The sequence below is a fragment of the Cololabis saira genome, chromosome 11, assembly GCF_033807715.1.
Source record: "Cololabis saira isolate AMF1-May2022 chromosome 11, fColSai1.1, whole genome shotgun sequence".
Taxonomy (NCBI): Eukaryota; Metazoa; Chordata; class Actinopteri; order Beloniformes; family Belonidae; genus Cololabis; species Cololabis saira.
In genome coordinates this window covers 23,203,761-23,210,766 of record NC_084597.1, presented here as the reverse complement: position 1 = coordinate 23,210,766, position 7,006 = coordinate 23,203,761, and the positions used below count along the sequence as shown (strand labels likewise).

The following is a 7,006-nucleotide window of genomic DNA, read 5'->3' as shown; positions in this document are numbered from 1 at the left end:
GTACTCAAGAATTCCTCCCCAACTCAAAACTCCTCCAGAACGCAGAAACTTGTAACCTGTAACCCCCCTGGTGTTGACGCTTATTTCACTGATCTCAATATTTGTTAGTTTGCTAGGTTTAAGTACTTTGTCCCAAAAACACAAGTTTGTGCCGGGTCCCTGACAATGTTCAGCTCAGGACAGTTACCCTCAGGTGTTTCAGGGAGGTTTCGCTACATGAAAACAACTCTGTTGGTTTGGGGACTAGTCCCTCTTCTCTCGTGGTGGTGGTGGTGGTGGGGAGGGGGGATTAACAGTCAATAAATACTGGCAGTGAAGTTCATTAGTCCTGGTTCTGGAGGAGAGGGGGCACGGTAGGGGTCTTCGTTTAGATCTCAGGGGCCACGGATACGTGGACAGCTGTCCCTGCTGGCCCATAAATACCAGCAGCAGCGCTGCATCTGCCTGAACGGATACAAGGATATACCTTCATTCGCTGGCTTTTATTCAGCTGTTTTATGACAAATTTAACCCAAATCACAGATAAACAAATGTCTGTAGGGATGTAAGAGAAACATGAGAAACAAACACGTTCAGAAACAGGGCCGGGGGGGGGAGAAGTTGGCAGTGGGGGAGTGGTTAGAAATGGGGTGGAGTTGGAGGTGGGGCAGATGTCGGGGGGGAGGGAGGAGTCATAGGTGGGTGAGAGGGCCTCTAGTAACCCTTCTGTTTATTCACAGTTAATTAAATGTGAGTTTGTTAAGGCTTACTACTGTCTAATCACCATGTCAGCCAGACTCAGATCTGTGGTTCAGACCAGCAGATGCAACATTGGCCCAGTCACTGAGATGTGACCCTGCTGTTTCACCCTTTTGTTTGATGTGCAGCACGTTTGTGATGGTTTACGGGTGAACGTATTCTGTTTAATCAGGCGAGAGTTACATGTGTACGGACCCACTGAGAACTTTAAATGCATACTCAAGAAGAGCTCGATGAGAAAAGCTTGACGGATAAACAGGAAGGATTTACTAGAGAAGCTCACTGGTTTCCCAGCAGGCCGAGCGCCTGCAGGGAGGAAATCCAGCCAAGTTAGACAGGAAGAAAAGTCCAACAAGGCTTCACCAAGTCTTAGAGGTCATTGATTCCCAGATGGCTTTGTTTCTGTCCTGAGAAGTAAATATAATGACGCTCCTGCAAATCTCAAACACAAAGTCTATGAATAACTTCCTGTTCAGTAAATAAAGACAGGAAGGGATGATTTCCAGTCAGACCAGGACTGGGCCTCCACCTGCCCTCATTAGTCCTGCGGAGGCCGGAACGGGGCGCCACAGGTTCTTATTTTGGTTTATTACTATTTTCTTCTTTATGTTCATAGTTTTCTTCTGTACCTGATTAAATTGTAGGTCTTTAAAAACCATTTCAGAGAGAAAAAGTAGACAACTCGACAGTTGCCCACGTCCCACCCCTAACCCTGAGACATTTTAATTTAATAAGTTTCAAAACAATTATTTACTTACTCTACACGTTTTAGAAAAACATATTTGTAAATAGGGTCGCCACCTTTCAGAAATAGAAATAAGGGACGCCCTGATTTCAGCAGCGCAGGAGCCAAAAAAAAGCCCCAAAACTTCTAAACTGAATAAAAATGTGTTTATTTTATATGAAAAAACAAAATGCTTTGATTTAAAGTTTAAAGTGCTTTAATAGCATTGAACTTTCATGACTGTACAGACAGACAACCATGTAGCAACTGAAATAGCCTCCTATGCTACTGTCCACATCAGCCCAGATGTATAATATAGCCTACAGGTGAAGAATATGGTGTAAAAGTTAATTTATTTCAATAATTCAACTAGAATATGGTGTAAAAGTTAACTTATTTCAATAATTCAACTAGAAAATGGTGTAAAAGTTAATTTATTTCAATAACTCAACTAAAATATGATGTAAAAGTTAATTTATTTCAATAATTCAACTAGAATATGGTGTAAAAGTTAATTTATTTCAATAATTCAACTAGAATATGGTGTAAAAGTTAATTTATTTCAATAATTCAACTAGAATATGGTGTAAAAGTTCATTTATTTCAATAATTCAACTAGAATATGGTGTAAAAGTTAATTTATTTCAATAATTCAACTAGAATATGGTGTAAAAGTTAATGAAAATACGGTACAAATCGTGTCCCGTATTAGTTCAATACGCAACATTTTTTTCTCAAATAAAGGACAATTCCGTATTTTACGGGACGGGTGGCAAGCCTATATGTAAAGCACAAGTTTCATTCCAGCAAGATTAAATATTATTTGACAAACTTATACTTTTATGGTTATTTGAAATGAAAAATAAAAAAAATTACTTAAATGATTAAATAACTGTTAATAATTAAAAAAGTAGCCTACAAACTTCTGTTTGATAGAAAGAAATTGATTGATGATCAGAATCCAGACATTTTAAAAGATAGAATTCGTTGGATATATGTCAAAATTTAACAAACGGATTTCTTGGTTTTATTGAGAAATAGTAGGAGGAAAAGTGATATTTTATTGATCACAAACGTACATTTATTTATTTTCCCATTCGCATTCATCAATGAGGTCGTGACCCCCACTGATGACGTCATCGGCCGGCGTTGCAGTCCTCAAGTTACAAACAAACACCGTAAACTTAACATTTCCGTCCTGTTGAGCCTCCAGCTTCAGGTAAGAAGGAAACTCTCGGGACTTTTTCTCAGGTGTGCGCAGTTCTTCCTGTGCTTGTCTTCTCGCGTGTTCGCTTCACGTGTTTTTAACAAACAGCTTATTTGTGACGTTAGCTTTTTAGCTTAGCAGCGGTCTGTGTAGGTGTAGCGTCTAAAAACGAACTCCTCTAAAAACGTTCCCTTGCAGGTGTAATGTCTCAAAACATCCCCCGTCTAAAAACGTTCCCTTGTAGGTGTAGCTTCTAAATACGTCCCCCTCTAAAAAGGTTCCCCTCCTGACGTAATGTAAAACATTCAACTACACAAGCAATAATGTCTAAATACGCCCCCCTCTAAAAACGTTCACCTCCTGGCGTAATGTAAAACATTCAATTGCAGGTGTAATGTCTCAAAACGTCCCCTGTCTAAAAACTCTCCCCTGCAGGTGTAGCGTCTAAATACGTCCCCCTCAAAAACGTTCCCTTGCAGGTGTAAGTTGGTGGGCTGAAAGAAAACAATCAGGTTTGGAACCTGCTGCTGTTTATATGTGATTATAACGTTTCTGATTTTCCTGTAAACCTGTCCAGCTTCCATAAATGAGCCCTGCTGGTTTATAAGCAGATTTAAAGTTGAATATTTCATCGTTTTTTGCGTTTTTACTTCAGCGGTAGACATGATGCTCAATTTGAAGTAGCTTATTCTGCTGAAAGCAGAAGGGCTATTTTTTTTATTTTTTTTTAATTTAGCCATTATTTACCTGGAAATGTCATGCAAGATGTCTTCTTTCAGGGATTCTGGGCCAAGACAGCACACATAAGTTTCATATATAAAATAATAAAACATACAAATACAATGAAGACATAAAATACATAAAATCTACAGTAAAGAGCAATCTTACATGAACATTAATTTAAAAAACAGCTACATGTTTCCTGAAGGGCTGACTTTAAAATACTTTGAAACACATTAGGGAGGGCCTGTAGGTTGATTTTATCCTGCGACAATTCCACTGCTTATATTTTGTTTAGGGATGTCCCTGATCAGGTTTTTTTGGCCGCAATCTGATTCCGAGTCATTTGATTTTGAGTATCTGCCGATACCGAGTCCTGATCCGATACGTTCGTAACACATTAAAAAAATTAACAAATGCAAAATAAACAGATCCAGGTTGTCTCTTATTTTTAATTTAGGTAGCTTGAACAATCAAGTAATAATAGTGCAACTATTAACGAGTAAAAATAGTGTATATTTAAACAGAAATTTTAATTAAATAAAACAGCAGCTCAACTTAAAACACCCAGCAGGCTTGTAAACAAGCAAATAAAAGTGCAACAGTGTCATAAAGTAAGGCCACTAATGTGCTACCTAACTAATGTGCTTGTAGTGACCTACAATCTTCCTCGCGTTAGCCACGGTGTCCATCATGCTGCGTTGAGACGGCAATCCCTCGTGCATGCAAAGTCTGCAAGAATACACGAGACAGCTGTGGCGTTTTTCTGAACGCTCAGCTTAGGAAGACAACACAGACGCCAGCTTCATTTGGTTTTCAATCACCGTTGTAGCTTAAAGGGGACCTATTATGGCATCTAATACCTATTTTAAACAGGCCTTGAATGTCTTAAAAACAAGCTTTTGATTGTTTTTGCTAAATAAATGAGAAACTCAGCCTCTGATCCATGTCTTTATCATCCCAGTCTCTAACCTCATTATCTATGCTGGATTCTGAGTGGGCGGGGCTATGATAATGAGGCTCTGTGCTGGTTGGCTGCCTGAATGACGCGATACACCGCTACGAAAAAATGGCGGAAGCTCTGGCCGGTGGAGTTAGTTGTGGGCGTGATTTCACGCATCGGAGGCCAACCTATGTAAATCGCTCCCGTCGTTACGTAACGACGGGAGCAGAATCTGAACGGCTCGTAGATCCACATCACACTGGATGGCTCATCCGGGCGGCTGTACAGACACTGAGAATTTGGTTGCTTTCCTCCTTCTCTGAGTTGGCAGGCTGAGGGGAGACCACTTTATATACGTTAAAGCAAGAGAAAACGTGTTTCTCATAAAAGGTCCCCTTTAACTTTTTTATGTGCCTCCACTGTAACACTGCTGTGCGAATGCACAGTTCACCACAAACAACCAACTTTATTGAACTCTTACATACTGGCCCAAGGAATAGAGGAAAATACCACAAACGTCACGTGTGTCCTTACAAACATGAAACTGGCATTCCGGCACAGAACACGACGGAAGACGTGCGTGCCTGTGCTGAAATGGAGAAGTTGACCGTGAAGTTTTGAACAGTGTAACTAAACAGATTCAGCTGCAAGTACAGTAAATTATAACGTTTCAGCTCATCCAGCTGGAAGCGTCCAGGTCTTCCTCACTGGCTGGGTGTATCCAGGGTTCCTCACGGTTTGGAGAGCGTCCGGGTCTCCCTCACCGGCTAGGAGCGTCCGAGTCTTCCTCGCTGGCTGGCTGGGTGTGTCTGAGCAGGGTCTTCGTCACTGGCCGTAAGCGTCCAGGTCTTCCTCCCCAGCTGCTGTTTTATTTGTTAGTGGGTCTTAGCTACCAGAGCTGCTGGTCCCTGGGGCGAGGTGCTCCTCTGCTCACTGCTTACGACTACGGTCGACACACGTACAACGTGATCAGGAAATTGTTAAATTCTCACTCGGTTACAGACTGGGGGGAAGGCCCTTACATACACAGTCTACAGTCTATCCTTTTTCACACTTTTTGATCTACCTGATGAGGAAGAAACAGGAGATCTGATTTTATGTCTTTCCGGAAAGCGGCTCTTACATCCAGGCACAGAGACCGGCAAAATGGGGAAATGTCCCGTAGACAACTGCCAAAAGGACCTTTTGATAACTAATGATGAAAATCAGCATTTGTTTTCATAATGTTTGACGTTGGTGTTGCATTGGCCAAATAAATTAATAAACATTAATTAATAAACGATGCATATTTGAGTCACGATTTCCTTTCCTCAAAACTTAAATGCTCTTACTCAGGAGGTTAAAAAGGAAGGCCGAACTTGTAGTGCGGGTGGCTCCTCCTGGCTGCAGGGGCCTCATAAATGTCAAGGGTTCATTCATATACAGCAGGAAACATCTCTGAGGGTACTGGGAGCCTCACTGGTGACGCTACCCACTGGTAGTGGAAAGTACTGAGTAGAGTCGTCCACCTCCAACCGGAAGGTTGCCGGTGTAGTCGCCAGTCCTTTCACATGCAAAACTATGAGTGATCACTATTGTGGCCACTCATAGTGCTGGTGCCAAGCCTGGATAAAATGGTAGGTTTATGTCTGGGTGTCAGGTGTCATGGTTATGTAGCAGAAAGATCTTCTGTGGTGACTGTGGAAAAGGAAAAAAGCTAAAAGAAAGGAGCTGGTGACTAGAAGAAATTATTGCAGGGATTCAGTGGTTTTAACAGGGCAACACTGAGTATCAAGAACCAAGGCATGGGTATTTTTGAGGAGGGGGGTTTTCATTGTTTTGTTCATTGGCACAATCAAACAAAACATGGTATTCTTCTCTGAGCTAAACTCCTCAAAACTGGGATGAGGAATCCCACGAGACAGTGGTCTTCATTCCTGGTCATCGAGGGCCGCTGTCCGGCATGTCTTAAGGCCCCGACACACCGAGCCGATTGTCGGCCGTCGGGCCGTCGGTGTGCGTCTGTGGGCCTAGTTTCCCCGGTGTGTCCCGCACGTCGCCACAGGTCGGCCTCCCGTTGGAAGCTTTTCAGCCGATTCGACATGTCGAATCGGCGTCGGGACGTCGGTCAACAGCTCACTCTGTGATTGGCTGTTCCCAGAATTTCCCAGAATGCTTTTCCTCGTCATTTGCGGACTGAATCAAAAAAAAAAAAACATGGGGGACATTTCTTATTTTTTAGTGAATAAAATCAATATTTTGAGTTAGTTTCTGCATAAAAATGTGTTTTGATTACATTTCTAGCGAGAAATATATATTTTACTTTCATAATATTCACTCAGTGAATGTATATAATCACTCGCTTTCCCATTGTTGCGAAGTCTTTTTCAAACCTCGCCAGAATAAAGGCTGAATTATGGTTCTGCGTTACACCAACGCAGAGCCTACGGCGTAGGTTACGCGGCGACGCGCGCCGTACCCTACGCCGTCCCCTACGCCGTCCCCTACGCCGTAGGTTCTGCGTCGATTTAATGCGGAACCATAAATCAGCTCCTGAGCCGGCAGGCAGGCAGAAAATCCCGAAATTTTCGGAGCAAATTTCTTAACAGGCGTAGCTACAACTGTTAGATTTCATCTATTAAACCAACATTTATCTTCTTAAATGATTTCAGCCAGCGGTAATTCTCCACAGAGC

The 7,006-nt window shown here is 42.1% G+C and overlaps 1 protein-coding gene across 1 annotated transcript in view; it reads left to right on the top strand.

Moving 5' to 3' along the window:
- The first annotated feature begins 2,597 nt into the window (after positions 1-2,597).
- Positions 2,598-7,006, top strand: part of xrcc4 (X-ray repair complementing defective repair in Chinese hamster cells 4) — a 46,326-nt gene continuing 41,917 nt past the window's right edge. Inside the window, exon 1 of the mRNA XM_061733353.1 lies at positions 2,598-2,681. The gene's annotated coding sequence lies outside the window, so the exon portion shown is untranslated. The remainder of the gene's footprint in view (positions 2,682-7,006) is intronic.